Below are 17901 nucleotides of genomic sequence, written 5' to 3' on the forward strand. Positions count from 1 at the left end.
AAGATTATTCGATAAATATCACATCAAATTTATGCATTAAGATTCATACAAATAAAATTGACCTACTATTAAATAAATAATTTTCATCCTAAAAATTCAAATTTATAAAATTTAGGTAAAGATTGAAGATTTTTTTAATGAAATGATGGATTATACCCTTCCTTTCACACATTATGACCCCTTATGATACATTACAATTGTTAACATCCCATTTGTGTGTCCTACCACAGTTAATGTGTTCTAAGGGGTCCTAATAGGCCCTAAGATGTCCTAGGACCACTAAGAACCCATTATGACCCTTCATGATATATTAGGACCACTTAGGAACTATTATAATGCCTTTGGACATTAGGACCTAGTAGGACTCCCTAAGTCCTATTAACATTCATATGAATCACAGTACCTAGAAATGTATCATAAGGAGTCCTTATGTGTTTTATGTTAATGTAAGACTAATTATTACGTACTAAGACATGTTAAGACCTATTAGAACCTATAGCACATATTAAGACCGAGTAAGACTCTCTTGGTCCCCTTAATACAAATATGGATCTAAGTACCTATAAATGTATCATAAGGGGCTCTTATGTGTTTTTTGGTAATGTAAGACTTATTATTACCTAATAAGACCTATTATATCCTAATAATACATATTAAGACTTATTAGAACCTATAAAAAATATTATGACCTATTAGGACTCCTATGTCCCCTTACAATACACATGTATGGATAATGTACCTAGAATTAATCTAAAATTAGGACCTAAAGTACTAATCCTAATTGACATAATTTTGACTATTTATAGAGCATTAGTACTAATATCAAAAATATTATTGGATAAATATCACATCAAATTGAGGTAGTTTTAATGTGTCCTAATTGGTCCTAATATATTCTAAGGTTTTGTAATGGGTCCTAGGGCCACTTACAATCCATTATGACCCCTTATGATACATTAGAATCATTAACATCCCATTTGTGTGTCCTATTATAGTTAATGCATTCTAAGGGATCCTAATAGACCTTGAGATGTCCTAGGACCACTAAGAACCCATTATGACCCTTCATGATATATTGAGGCCACAATTTAAAATCCAAGAGGAAACATTAGGACTTATTACAACCACTTAGGAACTATTATAATGCCTTTGGACATAGTAGTGTATCGTATGATGGTGAATGTGTTCAGATGCGTTATAATTGGTTCTTATGAGTCCTAATGCACCCTAATGGATTATAAGGGTTCCTAATGGGTCCAATAAGGTCATGGGATCACTTAAAATACATTAGAACCCCTTAAGACACATTAGGACCCATTAGGGCATATTATAACCCATTAGTGTGTCTTAAATGCCCCTTAAGATTATCTAAGAGGCATTAGTGGATTTTAATATATTTGAAATGGTCATAATGTGCACCCTAAATAATATTAATGGGCTTTCAAACCACATAGGACCAATCATGATCCGTTGTGAGATATTAGGACCACTTAGGATACCTTACTATGTCTTGCAATGGTTAATGTGTTATAAGAGGTTTTAATGGGTTCTAATAGGTCCTAATGTGTGCGAGTGGATCCTAATGTGTCCTAATGACACCTAATGTGTACTAATGAGTGTTAAAAATCCCTAATGTCCCTTTAGAACATATGACTAATATTACTATAAAGACTCATAATGGGTCATAATGGTTTTTAGGAGGTTGTAATTAGTCTCAAGGATTCCTAGAACCACTTAGGGCCCACTAAAACTCCTTAGGAAAAAATAGGATTGAATAGGACACATTACAACCCTAAAGTGTATCCTATGATGACTAATGTGTTCTAAGGGTTCATAAAGTGTGTTAATGGTATGAATGGGTTCCAGGAGTCATAATGGGTCCTAAGCTTTTTTATGACCGCATATGACCCATCAAAACCTCTTGGAAATATTAGAATATACTAGGACACCTTAGAAAAGATTACTTTTAGGACTACAATAGCTAATGTGTTGTAAGGGGTCCTAAGAGGTGCTAATTTTTCCTAAGGTGTTGTAATGGGACCCCTTTTTGATAAATTACAAGCACTTATAACCCTCCCCATATCCCTCCCTCCCTCTCTCTCCCTCCTTCCCTCCCTCTCACTTGACATGGTTAACATGGTTAAACATACATGTCAATTATCAACATAATAATAGCATATAATCAATACAATGAGTAATGATCTTTAAATTATCATGTACAAGTGAAGGGTTATTAATTACAATCAATAGTAATTTGAAACTTCAAACAAACATTAATTTAAAATGCTTGAATGTAAAAGTAATGGAAAAAAAAGGAGCCCATTACTTAAATTGACAATTAATTTATAATATCAAGTGGACACCTTTAACTTTCAAATAGAAGTAAAATCTTGTTTTTAAATTTGTTTGTACAAAATATTTCACAATATATGTAAGACAATATCAATGATAAAGATATAGAAACACAAACTCAAAATATAAAATTAGTTCAACACATCTCTTCAAATGAGGTCCTATAGAATAAAATTGTAAAACAAAAACACGTGTTAATAAACACATAAATTAATATGAGGTAGCTAAACTATGTAAATATATGTGTAATTTGTATGTACTCACTTTGTGGAATTGCACAAGATGTTCATGCTTGATCCACTTTAACACTTAAATTTGCATAAGTTGTAATTGAGACATAAATAAGAGGAATATATATAAGTACATATATAAAGATACATACATGTAGTTAAATTATATAAGTACATTTATAAAAATAACACAATAAAGAAAAAGCTTACATGTGTTTAATTTAAATGTAGTCATCCCACTGTACCATCTACACCCTCTCTCTTTTGCAATGCATCTATGATTGTCTCGTCCTCATCCATTGAAATTGTCCATAATACCTTATTGGTGGGTCTCCCTTTGTATCTTTTTAATTTGATATTTGTTGCCACAACCACATGAGAATAGTGTAAAATCTTATTTTTGGTTTGGTAGTCCTCAAATGCTGGTAAACCATTTCTTCTTGTTAGGTATCTATGTATCCAAGTACCAGATACAATGACAGACCCAACTAGATACTCAAAACCATCATTGTGTACTTGATGGCATATCAAATTTTTTTTAGGCTCCACACATCTAGCTAGTGAATTCTCAGTCTATTCATCATTATTACTAGGTGCAATAACAACATAAACATGTCCTACAAGATAAGATAAAGTAAAAAACACTTTAATCACATGAGTAGATATGGAAATTATATAAATTGAAGCATGATATTACAACAAAATCTAATTAAATTGTACATACCAAGTTCTGTGAGGGCTGAAATACGATCATAGTTTTCTGATGCAAAAGTAACATTCTGGCCTTCATTTACTATATCATCTTGAAAATGTATGTCAGTAGGTGCTAATCATTTTTGTTGTCAATCTTCAACCCATTCTATATTCTCACATTCTTCCCATTCACTTGCAAGACTAAATTGACAAAAAAAAGCAAGCTTCCTAGTCCATATTGTTGGTGTTTTAAAATGCACTAAAACTACTAAGTGACAAAGTGCTTAATACCAGGATGACAGTACACACACAATCTAAAGACTAGCCAATTCTTATTAACAATTTCATATGCAAAGTATTTGGATCCAACTTCTACAAAACCAAAGGTGGTTTTCTACTTTTTTGGCTCTTCAAAATCAGGGTGGGTATACCCAAGGATGATTCAAAACTTGAACAACTGTATGAGGATTATTCTTAGTTTCATTCTGATTCTCATTTCAAAATCCTCAAACATATACATAATTCTTACTAACTTGATAAACACATCCCATAAAATAGATATGGCCAAGAATTCTTCTATAGATCTGTAGATGTTCTTAACAATAGTGGCTAACTAAAGATAAAACATTCCATGCAGACAAGTGCTACCCAACATTGAAGATCTACAAGAGATAAAAGTAAAATTTGATTTGATGCTGCATTTTGATAATCATTTATGATATATTTCTTCTTTAGCTGAATCAATTTGATCAGTGCCTAATCAATTAGGGTTCAGAGTCTATAGCAAATTCTTAGATCTAGTTTGTTGCCTTATAACAAATTCTATCAGCAATTCTTATCAGAATTCATCATTCAAAACCCTTTCCACTACTGAAGAAACCTTACCACATTTACAAAAGCTTTTATTTAATACATTGAATTAATAGCAATGATAAACAGATATACAACCTAATTGGATTGCATTCAATTGCACAAGCCTTTACTTATACAATATCAAGATAACCCAATAAGAAAACAGAGACAAGATTCAGAAAAGAATGATATGGGACAGTTCACAATTTGTATTTATTTTCTTTGAAAATTGTATACCATTTACAATTGACTCAGAATGACCTTCAAAAAGAAACACAGTTCAGTCTACATTCATGTATCCTTAGAGAATTGACAGAGAAAACACATCATGAATTTGCTTTCAAAAATATGGACCAAAGACAGACTAAGCATATCACTTACAAAATTAGAATTTAGACCGTTCTTTAGTCTTGGAATCTCACTGAAATAGTGTGAGATGCAACAAGCTTCAGGCTAAAAGAAAAAAGACAGGTGTCCTTTTTACAAAATTGGGTATATTACCCCTTTTCAAAAGAAACTGAGCACCTTAACTCAAAAAGGAACAAATAAAATAGTAGCAGATGATAGCTGGAGCATAAAATCTTCAATTTTGTCCTTTTCTCTAACTGCTCCCTATTGGTAATGCTTTAATCTCTGTGATTGCTTCCCAAACAAATACTTCTCTTTTGGTGGGCCATTCACATTCCTTAACCATCATCAGTTCATCAATAGTTTTCTGCCACCTGGCATCAGTAATCACCCTTCCTTCTATGGTAAACCTATTCATTTCAGTTTCAATCTTGAAAAGGGTATCAATTAGTTTATTGAAGAGACATTCATCAATACAAAATAGATACCACTTGTGGCAAGTCTATAATGTGATCAAAAGAACTAGACCAATCATTAAAATCTTTTAGCCTACAATCAGAATTAATAACAAAAAGAATTAAAGAATAGAAACCATTTGTCAGCACTTTCAATTTGCTTTGAATTACTGCTAGCTTCCCTGTGAAGGTTTGTAATAAGTCTTTCACTTTATCCATGCCTTCCTTCACAGTAATAACTTTATCTAGGAGATCTGGCTTTTTAGCTAACAAGGGTATCAACCTGTCAAAGAATTGCATATATAGCCCCCATTGTTGACAAATAGGCTCAAGCCATCTGATTGCATCCTTGCATACCTATTCTGCAGATTGAAGATTGATGAATGTATTATAAGCATCTTGAGATATTCTTTTCAGAATGCTTATTCTATGATTTAATACATTCATCAAGGTATTTTTCTTGGTGTCACTGTTAGATTGGGACACTTCTATTTCCACACTAATCACAAGCACTGGCACTGTTACCCCTATAGGTATTTCTCCTGTTTGGGCTGCTTCTTCTACCATGTGCCTTCTTTCTTCCTCTTGCCTTGGTGCATGTTCTGACTTTTCTGCTACCTTGAGTTGTTCTTTGAGGGATTTTGTTTCTATTTCTAGAATTTTAATTTTTTCCTCCAACTCTTCTATTCTTTGTTTCTGTACATGGCTCATTTTGAGCTATTCTTCATATGTTCTTCTAATATCAAGGCATTCATTGCACATTGCAACTAACTTATCCTCAACTTCATCAACCCTTTCTTCATTCATGAAAGAAAAATGTTTGACCAAGCTAGAGACCTCCTTCCCAGTAGTGCTCTCCAATGTCCACACAATCATATTGCCTTGAGTAGTTTCTTCTATATCTATCATCTTGGGCTTCTTAGTGTTAGGGGCCACACTCCATACTGCTAAGGTTTTTGTGTCCACATTAAAACCTGACCCTCTTTTAAAGCCTTCACTACTAGTGGCTTCATAACTGATGGCCTTGTCTTCTCTTCTCATTTGATCCAACACAAAGGCCTTCTCAATATCCCAATGTGGTATTAGAATCATACCACTTCTATGTACCAATTCTCTGGCTTCTACAGCAGTCATTGTTTCACTCTCAGGATCATAAGCCAGTAATTTTTCAACTAACTCCTTATTTTTCTCTGGATCTTCTCCTGGCATGAGACTCAATGTGAGTTCATTTTGGTTGATCTTATAGAGAAAACTTTTAAATTCTGATGATTTAATGAAATCATCATCTTCCATGAACTTTTTAGATTGAATGAGCCTGTCATCCAATCTTGATGCTTCAATTTGTAAATCAATAGAAGGCTTCCCTACTTCAGTAGCCCTTTGGTGAAAATAATTTTTCCTAATATCAAAAAAAATACTCACTATTTCTAGACATGACTTGTATAGCTCTACTTACCACCTTTTCAAGGATGTGCATTGTCTTTTGTCTCTTATTTCCTTGTGGTACCCAGGCTGAAGTTGATGGTTTCTTCTCTTCTAACTCAATTTCCAATTGTGTATCTGGCTCAGGGGATTCTCTATTTACAGTGGCTTCCTCTCCCTCTGGCTCATGAGGCATTTGTGACATAATATGGTCAAAATTTTCAACCATCTTTCTCAGATTATTAGGATATGGAAATTCTGTATAGAAACCCTTAAAATCAGGGTTGGTCCTCTTCAAAGCATTCTCCACTCTCCTTATTTCCTCATATTTCCTTAATAACTCATCTGCCTCCCTTGTTGCAACTATTTTGGCAATTAGGTCCTCTATAGGGATTGGCTTGCTTGGAGGTAGGATAAAACCCCTAATGGTCTTAACCTCATTTGCAATATAACTGTCAGGGTCATACATCCTATAGGGCCTAGTAGCAAATTTGTATTGACCTAAAAACTCACTTAATTCCCCAAATGCATTTTTTCCTATCTCAAAATCTCCTACTTTAAAAGTTCTACACGCAAAATTAGGCTTATGCAAAGAGGGAGGGATCATTTCTCTATTCATCAATAGGAATTGCCAAAAGAATTCAATAATAGCCAGTCTGGGGGGTAAATATTTTGGCAGTAGATGAGGAGGCTGTGGACATGTAAATACTCTGATTAACGTACATTCTTTAAACAAAAATATACTCCCCCAGTTATGATCTATTTTTTTTTTTTCATCTAAGAAAGAGGGCCTAAGCAGAGTCTTCAAAACATTAGGTGCCCTAAAGAAAGTATGATCTAGTTGCCTAATGATAATGGAACTGAAAAAATTAAAAAACACTAGGGCATTTGAATAAAATAAATCCTTATGCCAAATACGAGTCCAGATTTGCATAGGTAACTCACCAAATTCATTAGAAGTTTGATCAATGAAGTCTCCACTGATGTACCCAATGTTGCTATATAGGATCAGGTGCATCAATAATGAATAATGGTGGAACTTGAAGTCTTTCATCTCTCCTTTCTTAGCATCACAAATCTGCATGTGCATACTATCAATGATAAAGGCCACATAATCATACTCCTTATGATGAAAAGGATCCTGTATATCACATGCCATTAGAAAAAGAGAACCATATACACAATCCTCTGCACCATCACTTCCCAACACTTTGTGCAACCCATACACTACATTTTTGAAATAATTCTTGAACCTACTCAAAGGTAAAAGTCTCCCACCTTTCTTGGAATTAACCCTACCTTCTTAACTCTGTAAGGAATATGTGGCAACATGACATTGTTTACAAAATAGGTTTTATTCCTGGCAAATTTTTCTTGTAAATTCGCAATGTCAATAGGTACATCCATTTGTCCCATCAATCCAAAAGCCTCAACAAAAGAAGTTTTGTCCAATGTACATAATAAACTCCCATTATGCTTGTGGAAAGTCCTGGTTACTGGATTGTAGGAGTTTATTAGGGATTTTATCAAATCAACATCAATGAATACTTCTGGAAAAATCAAATTTTTGATATTTTTGTTCTAGGGGTTACACACTAGTACCTTTTCTGTTCTATTTTGATAGAAGTACATAAAAAGATTGTAACCAGTCATTCTAGGGCATTCAACATCTCAAAAAAAAACATAAGGGTCTTTGAATATATGATCATTTGCAAAAATTGCATTTGATGACCCTGGAAGGAGTTTTAGCCAGTCTTCTGCATGCTTGTTCGATTTTCTGACCCTTGTCCTCTTTTCTATTTTAATAGAAGATTTCTTTCTTTTTCCTTCTTGTGTGACTTCTACAACATCATCACCCTCGTCTTTGATTTCAACTTCTTCTTCATGTATCTCTTCAACTTCTTTGTCAGCCATGTTTGCCTTCAAACTATATTTTGGATTTTTTGATGGTAGCATAGAAGACACAGAGCTCTAAAACTTTCAAATTCTAGAATGGGATAGAAAACAATCTACTTCATAGTAGTAAATATACTGATAGTTAATCAATCTTTGATGTTTTAATCATACATCTATCAACCTTTTCAATAAATTTAGCATGCATGAGATTTAAAACTATGAACGCAAGTTGCCATCAGGGTATATCAACCACAAAATTTGATTTTGATGTACTTTTCAAAGCTTTATTTTACTTGGCTACAGTAATTTTGTCTTTTTTTCTTACCTGTCATGACACATCAAATATTTTCTCTTTAAATGACTATCATTCTTACGCTGAGCCAAACCTTCAATCTTTGTAATGTCGAAAGTGCCCTCGATGGATCATTACGTTCACTCAGAGACACTTCAGTATGCCCTAATCGTAAGAATGTAATGACGCCTTGGCACTTTTCTAAAAATCCCTTTTACATTCTTACAATGCCTTTTACCTCAGAGTATCTCAAACCTGTTCACTGCATTCTTCCATTTTTACGACTTAGACCTTTGTCGTATAAACGTAAAACCATTATCTTACTCCTTCCTCACCTTTTACGCTTATACACAGCCCTTCACACCGTAGGATTAGAATCCCTTTGACTGTCACCTTCGATCTCATGATTCAACAATTCTTTGTATGAGTGTAAAGCTCTTACCTCTTCTTTCCTTTTTTCCTTTTATGCTCACACATCCTTGTATCAGCAGAAAACCTAAAAATCTCTTCTACATCACTCCGCTTACTTCGTTTCTTGGGACACCGTAAGACTTCAAAACTTACCTTTCATTCTTATGATTTAGATTTTCCCATAGCATTGAAATACCTTATGGCTCTCTTTGAACAATCCTTTACGCCTCTACGAAATCCATTTATCTCGTATGCTTGGAGAGCCTTCCAAACTGACATCCCGCTCTTACATTTACCTTTTATTGTAAAAACATAAAGCCTTCTCTTTTATCTCCCACACTTACCATTTTACACCTACACGCTGAGATTGAACTCGTGACCATGGAGAGAAGATAAAATAGCCCTTCGTTTATACACTTTCTTGGCAAGTGTAAGGACGTAATGACAAAAACTGCCCCTCTCAAATATCAATGACCCAAATTTGATCTTAGAAAATTTTAAAAATAACATCGTCATTGATTTTGTGCACATGCAAAATTCATACTTTAAGTCATATGCCATGCGGGTTGGGCACATCTGACATAAATGGTGTGGCTTCATCTGATTCACTGCAATTGGGCCCTTTTGACACTTCAACAGGTCCCACTCGACACCCTTACTACTAGAACAAGGCTTTACGATTGTCCGTAAACTCAAGAACGTATGCACGTAATCACATTTGAACCTTACTTTCACTCTTACGTTTACCCTTTTACTCATAGAACCGTAAAACTTTTTCATGCACCTTTCAAAAAAAGCTTTACGCCATGCCGAGGTCTTACGCCTTTATGTTATTCATTGAAACATATATGCACAAATCACAACTCAATACCTCTCTGCCCCTTTGCTCAAATTGCTTACTCGTAGCCCCGTAATAAGATCATTCAAAGCACAATAAACCTTTATGCTTCTTCACTTACAAAACCATTTGTATGATCGAGAAACCTTCGGCCAAGAAATTTTGCTACTACGAAAAAACAAGAGCATATTTTTGTAGAACATGAAATCCTTTATGCTTCTTCACTGCGCTATAAAACGTGACCACAGAAAGAAAAGAGAAAGGCATTCCACTCTTACGTGAAACCTTACACCGTAAGATCATAAAGGATGAACTTAAAGCATTTTATAACTCCTCTTCAGAAATTCAAAGGGGAACGTAGGACAACCAACCTTCAAAAGTTAATAGAATCTACCACCACACGAAGCAAGACACAACTAGGGCAACCTTAAAACTTTCAAAACTATGAGGAGTGAAAACCCTAATCTACTTAAAACAAAAGGCCAAAATGATTTTTCACCAGAATTTCTAGAAAATTTTCATAACTTCTGCAAATGTAAAAAATCATACCAATAGTGGCTCTGTCTGGGGATGATAGACTACTTGAGTCTATGCAAGAATTCAGAATCTATGAGAGAGCAGACCACATACTTCGTAAAAATGACAACTTCTTCAGATAGCACTGAGTAACACACAGAAACAAGGAACTAGACTGCACAAGGATACTAACAAAGCTTTACAGAATATACAGAATGTACAAAACAATAGGAAACTCTAAAACTACTGTGTATGGAGAAAATAAGTATTTTTCAAGAAAAATACCTCTTCAAGAACTGTCCATAAATTGGCAATTCAAGAATACTGTCAAATACATCTTTTAGTATATAAGAATCTTCACCCCAAGTATTTTCAATTAGATATGGGCCTAACCAAATAGGATCAAATTTTCCATGTTTTCCTTTATCCTCAATTTTGGCGTTCCACATTAAGACTAAGTCTCCATCTTCAAACTTTCTATTTATAGTTCTTCTATCATAGAGTGTCTTAAGTTGCAGTTGCAACTTTTGGTTCTTTAGAGATTCTTCTCTTCTGGTTTCTGTCAATCCTACCAATTCATCCATTCTTTCTTGCATTTCATTTGTAGTATCTTCATCATACAACTAGATGTAATTGTAGAGTCCCATCAAGTTGTTCTAAGGCATTTTGGCTTGAATTCCATACACTAAATCAAATGGAGCTACACCTATGGCTTTCTTTACAGTTACTCTGTCAGCCCATATTGCCAATTGTAACTTGGAATCCCATGCCTTTTTATTATCATCCAAGGTTCTCTTAATGACCTTCAATAGGCTTTTATTTGTGGACTCAACTTTTCCATTCCCTTGTGGATGATATGGAGCAGATGATGACCTTGTTATTCCATATTTATCACAAAATTTAATGAATTCCTCAGACCTGAAGCACATAGCATTATCTATTACAATTTTCTGTGGAAAGCCAAATCTAGAAATAATATTATTCAATAGGAAATTATTGACAACTTTACTTTTTGTATTTCTTGTGAGGATAGCCTCTACCCATTTTGTAAAGTAGTCAGTAGCCACCTGAATCCAAGAATAGCCAGTGCTAGACTTGGGGAAAATCTCTCCTATGAAATCCGGACCCCATTGTTGAAAAGGTGCTTGAATCTCCACTGGCTTCAATGGAGTATTTCCTGAGAACTTTAGTTTTCCAGCAAACCTTTGACAAGAGTCACACTTCCTAACAATAACTTGGGCATCCTTGAAAAGGGAAGGCCACCAAAATCCAGCCCTCATTATCTTATGTGCAGTAGTTTTGGCCATATAGTGTCCCCCACACACTCCAGCATGCATTTCTTTCAAGACCTCTTTTGCCTTTTCTTTATCAACACATTTTAACAATACTCCCTCAAAATTTCTCCACCATAGGTTGCTTTAGACAATTACATACCTGATGGCTTGCAATTTAGTATTTCTCTTTTCATTTTTAGGCAAATGGGGAGGAGCTTCCATGTGTTGCAAGTAATATATGACATTGGTGTACCAATCAAACTGGTCCAATCACATAAGTTATCTAATTAGCCTCTAGATTAGCTTCAGCCACGAGTTTGGCCAAACCTTGACCCCTTACTAACTTAGTTATCTATATATCAATGTTGAATTCTTGGATTCTATTGATCTCTCTATACCTTCTGCCTGATACTTCCTGTTGAGAAAATATATCCTTGACTGTAGCACTAGGTACAAAAGCAATAACAGTAGAACCTACCAAGTAACATCTAAAAGCTTTTATAGCCTTTACTAAAGAATATGCTTGCTTTTCATTTATTTCATACATTAGTTCAGCAGGCTGCAGTGACTTACTGAAAAAGGCAATAGGTTGCTCATATCCTTCTTGATTTTTCTGCAATAAGATTGCAGCTACAATGTGGAAGGATGCAAAAGAAAAAATATGCATGGGTTTTGAATAATCTAGGGTTCTTAGTACTGGAGCATTTTTTATTACAATTTTAATATCTTGGAATGCTTGTGAAGGCTCACCATTCCAATCTATAGTGGCTCCCTTCTTGAGCATCTTTGAGATAGGTCTACTGATTTCAGCAAAATTGGTAACAAACCTCCTAAGAAAATTGACTTGGCCAAAGAAGGATTGAATTCCTTTTACATTTTTTGGCTTGGGGACTTTATCAATAGTTGCTACTCTTTTAGGATCTATTTTCACCCCATCCTTAGACACTATATGTCCTAGTAATTTGCCTTCTGTGACCCCGAATGCACATTTCTTTGGGTTTAAAGATACTCCATATTCCAAAGCTTTGATAAAGATTTTTTCCAAATGTTTACAGTGATCCTCAGCCTTATTAGAATACCCTATAAGATCATCCTCATACACAACCATAAATTTATCAATATAATCATGAAATGCTACATTCATGGCTCTTTGGAAGGTAGCTCCTGCATTAATCAGGCCAAATGGCATCCTCACATATACATATGTTCCCCATGGGGTTGTGAAGGTTTTCTTGAACTATTCGCTTTCCTTTACTAGAACTTGATTATATCGAGAGAAACCATCCATCATTGACATTAACTCAAAGGCAGTCACTTGCTGCAGCATGGCTTCCATATTTGGTAACCCATAATTGTCTTTCAGAGATGCAATATTTAAATTTCTAAAATCCATGCATAGCCTAATATCTCCATTCTTCTTCCTGACAGGAACCAAGTTTGAAACCCAGGTGGAATGCCTGATTGGTTTGATTATCCCGCCATCCCTTAGTTTCATCAGCTCTTCTTGCATTTTCAGGGCCAGGGTAGGATTTGCTGGTCTCTATTTTTTCCTAAAAGGTTTTACATTGTCTTTTAATGGTATGACATGCTGGAACAAATCCTCCCTATAAGCCTTAAGGTCATCATATGACCAAGCAAAAACATGTCTGTATTTTCTAAGTAGGTCAATCAATGTTTTCCTAATTTTAACAGGCAGATTTTGGTTGATATAAACCCTTTTGGGAACTTCATCAGTACCCAAGTTTATCTCTTCTAACTCTTGAGGTTTGGAGTCGTTAACTCCTGATTTTACTCTGTCCTGGTTATCAAAAATATTTTCCAAGACTACTAACCCCTTTGGCACCTTATTTGTTTTCAATTTCATAATCTCTTGACCAAAAATGGTTTCCTTTCCATTTATGGTTTCAATTAGTTCACTGTAATCCATTTCCTGACTATGGTACTTGTCTTCATCTAACAAAAAATTTGTAATATCTTTGTCATCTTCAAAGACCTGCCAATTTTCAATGTTATCAGGTATGGAATGTCTATTTTGTACCTCAATATGAGAAATTCTTGCAAATGATATATATTTTGTGATTGCTAGATTTGCTAACAAATCAGCCATCTTATTTTGAGTCCTATCTCTCCATGAGATCCCAAATGCATCAAAGAATTCTATCTAATCCCAAACTACATTTCTATATTGCTTCAATCTCTTATTCTTGGATGAGTAGGTTCCTTTGATCTGAGAGATAATTAGTTCAGAATCCCCTATAACACATAATTTCTTAATTCTATGATGTGTGGCATCTTTCAGTCCTAGCAACAATGCTTCATATTCTACAATATTATTTGTGCAGGAAAACTTCAAAGTGAATGAATACCTAACAGTGTTATTTTTAGGGGACACAAAAACTAAACCTGCCCCTGCACCCTCTTTAGAACTAGCCCCATCAAAGAACATTGTCCATAATTTTGGTGAGTTCATGCAACATTCAACTTCATGTTCAATGATAGCAGGTAAATTTTCAACTTCCTGAATAATTAATTCAACCCTGAAAGCATTGATCCCAGTATCTAAGAAACAAGTGGCATCTTTGTCAATTTCTTCCCCTAAAATGTGATTAACCCTTGGCTCTCTATCTACCCTGATAGCTTTGTCCCCTATGTGAAAAGTGGCATAAGTCAAATCACATTGCAGGATTCCCCCCATGGCAGGACTCCATTTCCTGGAGAGTAACATTCCATAGTGTGGAGGTATATCTACCACAAGGACAAACATGGTTAATTGTACTTTAGGATATGCATCCAATTTGAATGGTAAGGCATTTATGGTACCTATGACTGAGACTTCCCTAGCATCCATTCCTCTACATCTGTCTTGCTTGGTATCCACCTTCAAACCTAAGGCTTCCATTACTTTGAAAGGCATTATAGTGTTGGAAGCTCCTGAGTCTATCATGCAATTTTTTAAGGTCTTCCCTTTTATGATTAGACTGAGGAGAAAAGGATCAATATCTTCTATAAATGCCACTGAGGAATCATCTAAAAACATTTAAGGAATCTGGGATATGATACCACTATCCTCTATTACTAATGGGGTTTGTTGGAACACAGTTTGATCTACAACAATATTATTGTTTCCTATTCCACCCAACCATGACAAAGCCTTGTTCTTATGCTCTTCAATTCTAAGAAGTTCAGACAAGGGCACTTTTATAGTAATTTGAGATAACATAGATATCATATCAACAGGTTCAACAATAGTGGGTTTTATAAGAGTACCTGGAGTTGGAATCTTTTGAGCAGCAGGCACCACTATTTTCTTGATAGTATCAGGTTATGATTTCTTTGGTTGCACAACTGGTTTTGTTGCTTCACTTATCTGAAATTGAACCTTCTTCTTTGGTTCCCATTTCTTACCCTTATTGTCGTTGATTTTAGACACATCTACATTGACTTTCTTGTTTTGATCATTCATCTTATGACTGATATCTTTGATGAATACACTGGATGGATTTCCTACATTATTATTTACTGCTCTATTTCTCAAATTGTAGTTACTATGGACTTGTGAAATCATTTCTGTTGTAATTCTATCAATCTCCTCTTTGGAGGGCATTCATAAGCTTATGAGACCTACATCAAAAAATGTACTGCATACCTTATTTGTATCATACCCTTCATCATCTGAAAGCACTTGTTGATGATGTAAATGATAAGCAATTCTCTAACTGGTAATATCATTTTTAGGCTCTTTTGAATCATAATATATCAAATCATCACACATGCTTACTATATTGCAACTTATATCATCATGGCTTTTCTCTTCACTTTCTTCTTCAGGTTGAACTCCTTGACCTTGGGCAAATGATTGAGAAACAACACAATAATTAGTAGAATGAGGTGATTGACATATAATGCACCATGGTACATCATCATTCATATTTATAGTGTTCCTTTCTAGGGGATCTGGAGTACCCTTATCCTTCACATTGTGGGTCTGGTTGGGAACTAGCTTACCATCTTTCCACTGGGTGGTGCAAGGATAATTTTGCATTCTAGTTTTCCTATTGAAACTATTGTTATTCACAGGGGGTCTTTCAGCAACATTTGGCTTATTGAAATTAGTGGGATTCATCTTCTTGAGCAATTCCAAAACCTGGCCTATAGTAGGTTCTTCGGGCTTCATTCCTATAGGAGTTTTATCAACCTCCCTTTTGTTATTGTTCTTAAGATTGAAAAGCTTAGGATCATCCCTTCTACCTAGTTTGCAAGATGCCTTCCTAATATTCTCTATATTTATTGCAATTTTATAGGCATCCCTTAAAGTTTTGGGATCTTTATCCCTCAATTGATAGGCCATTTTGCTATCAAAAGCATTAAAATACGTTGTAAGACAGACATTCTCATTTAATCTCATAACTTGAAAAATTTTGTACATACCTTTCTGGAATCTTACATTGAAATCGAATGTGGATTCATCGGGATTTTTCTTGATGTTGTTGAATTCATTTAACATGAATCTTGCATTAGTGTTGTCTCCATATTGCTCTTTGAATAATTTCTCCAAGTCACTCCATGAGGTAATACTATCATCAGGCAACCTCCTAAACCAATCCCTTGCATCCTCTGTTAGTGTATGCATAAACAATTTCATTACCATATCTTCATGTTCAACTTCATAATCATTCAACATATCAATGAAAATTCTCAAATGTTCTTCACCAGTAACAACATTATTCCCAGAGAACTTAACCACTTTATCTCTTAAATCAAATGATATGGGATGTGGAGCACTAGGAATACCAGCAAATGATATTTGTCTATACTTTTCCAGGTATACAAGTTTCTTCTAGAAACCAGGAACATTTGAGGTACTAGCTATATTATCTTGACTCAGAGGAGCAGCTTGGGATTGTTAAGGTGAGATAAATGGGACTTGGGTGCCAATAGTGGAAGATGAGGTAGGAGCAGATTGGGGTACTCCCTAAGTTGAGATTATTGGACCACTAGCTGGTGCAGGAATTGCAGGTGGGATAGGAAAATTGGGCCATGAAGCCAATGCAAAATTAGATTTTATGAATTTGATTTTTCTCCTAGTTTGTGTAGCTTGAGCTTCATTCTCAACCTTCTCAAGTTCTTTTGCAAGATTTTCCCTCTCTTTTTGAGCCCTCTCCAGATCTAGATCTAATTTTGACATGGAGGGTTGTATGGGTTTGCTTGGTATAGCTTGAGGTTCATTTATTTGGATTCCTACAGCTTTGCCCTTCCCTTTATCTGATGCTTTTGTAGTGGGCTCGACAGGGTCCACTTGTATAGGCTTATAGGCTTGGACTTGAGCAATGACTGGTTCTTGCCTCTAATTTAGGTGTTTCTCTTATTCTTGAACTTTAGCTCTCATATTGTCTACATCTCCAAACACATCAGTATGGAGAGTTGTGGTATATACTTCTAACTTTTTATTCTACTCCTTCAAAGCAGCCATCCTTCTTAGCAAAGCATCCCTCTCTATTATGGCATCCAAAGTGGCTTTCTCCTTTTCTTTTTCAAGATGAATGCATTTAGCTTCTTCCTAAGTAATCCATTTCTTCAAAAATCCTATCTCAGAGTGCACTTCTTTAGGATCAATAGAAGTAGCTTCTGAATCAGTAGGATCGTCCAGATCTATAAGGTTTGGTTCCATGTATGGGACTACTCTGGGATTAAAAGGATTATCAAATGAACTCCTAAATCCTAGCCTATAGTTCATATCTACTACAAGATCTTGCCTTGACGAAGAAATTCCTATAGTGGACACATCTTTATCCTGAAAGACTCTCTCATCTGGTAATGGGGTACTAAAAATGCCTCCTAAGAGTTTTGTATTTTTGGATTCAAAACTAAGTGAAGAAGACTCTCTTCCTAATACTAGTTGATACTGGGAATCTGTCTTTTTCTTATTTTGGTTCTTCCTACCACCTTGGGGTAGATCAGTATACATTGGTACATCCAGATTGGCTCTCATGTAAGCTCTTGTGTTCTTTCTCTTGTCAGCCATATTCACCTTTTGTTAAAATAAGCACTAGCTTCAAAACTTTGATTGAGTCGCCACCCTATTCTCGAAAAAATATACAACGACACTTATTGTTGACTCAAAGAAACAACACACAAGTGAAAAAAAAAAATTTGACACAGACAGACAAGCCACTAATGCTGTAAGACTGCAATTCTTGCTTGTTAGATAAGACACTTGATAGGCTAGATACGTCAGTGTGTAGCAATGGTAGTTGGGCTTTATCTTCTTTAAATTCTCAAGGTTTGTCACTAAAATATTCCCTTATAACCACGGGAAAAACTT

This window comes from Cupressus sempervirens, chromosome 6 (genome assembly GCF_028749045.1).
Source record: "Cupressus sempervirens isolate cs-2001-9-10 chromosome 6, ASM2874904v1, whole genome shotgun sequence".
Taxonomy (NCBI): Eukaryota; Viridiplantae; Streptophyta; class Pinopsida; order Cupressales; family Cupressaceae; genus Cupressus; species Cupressus sempervirens.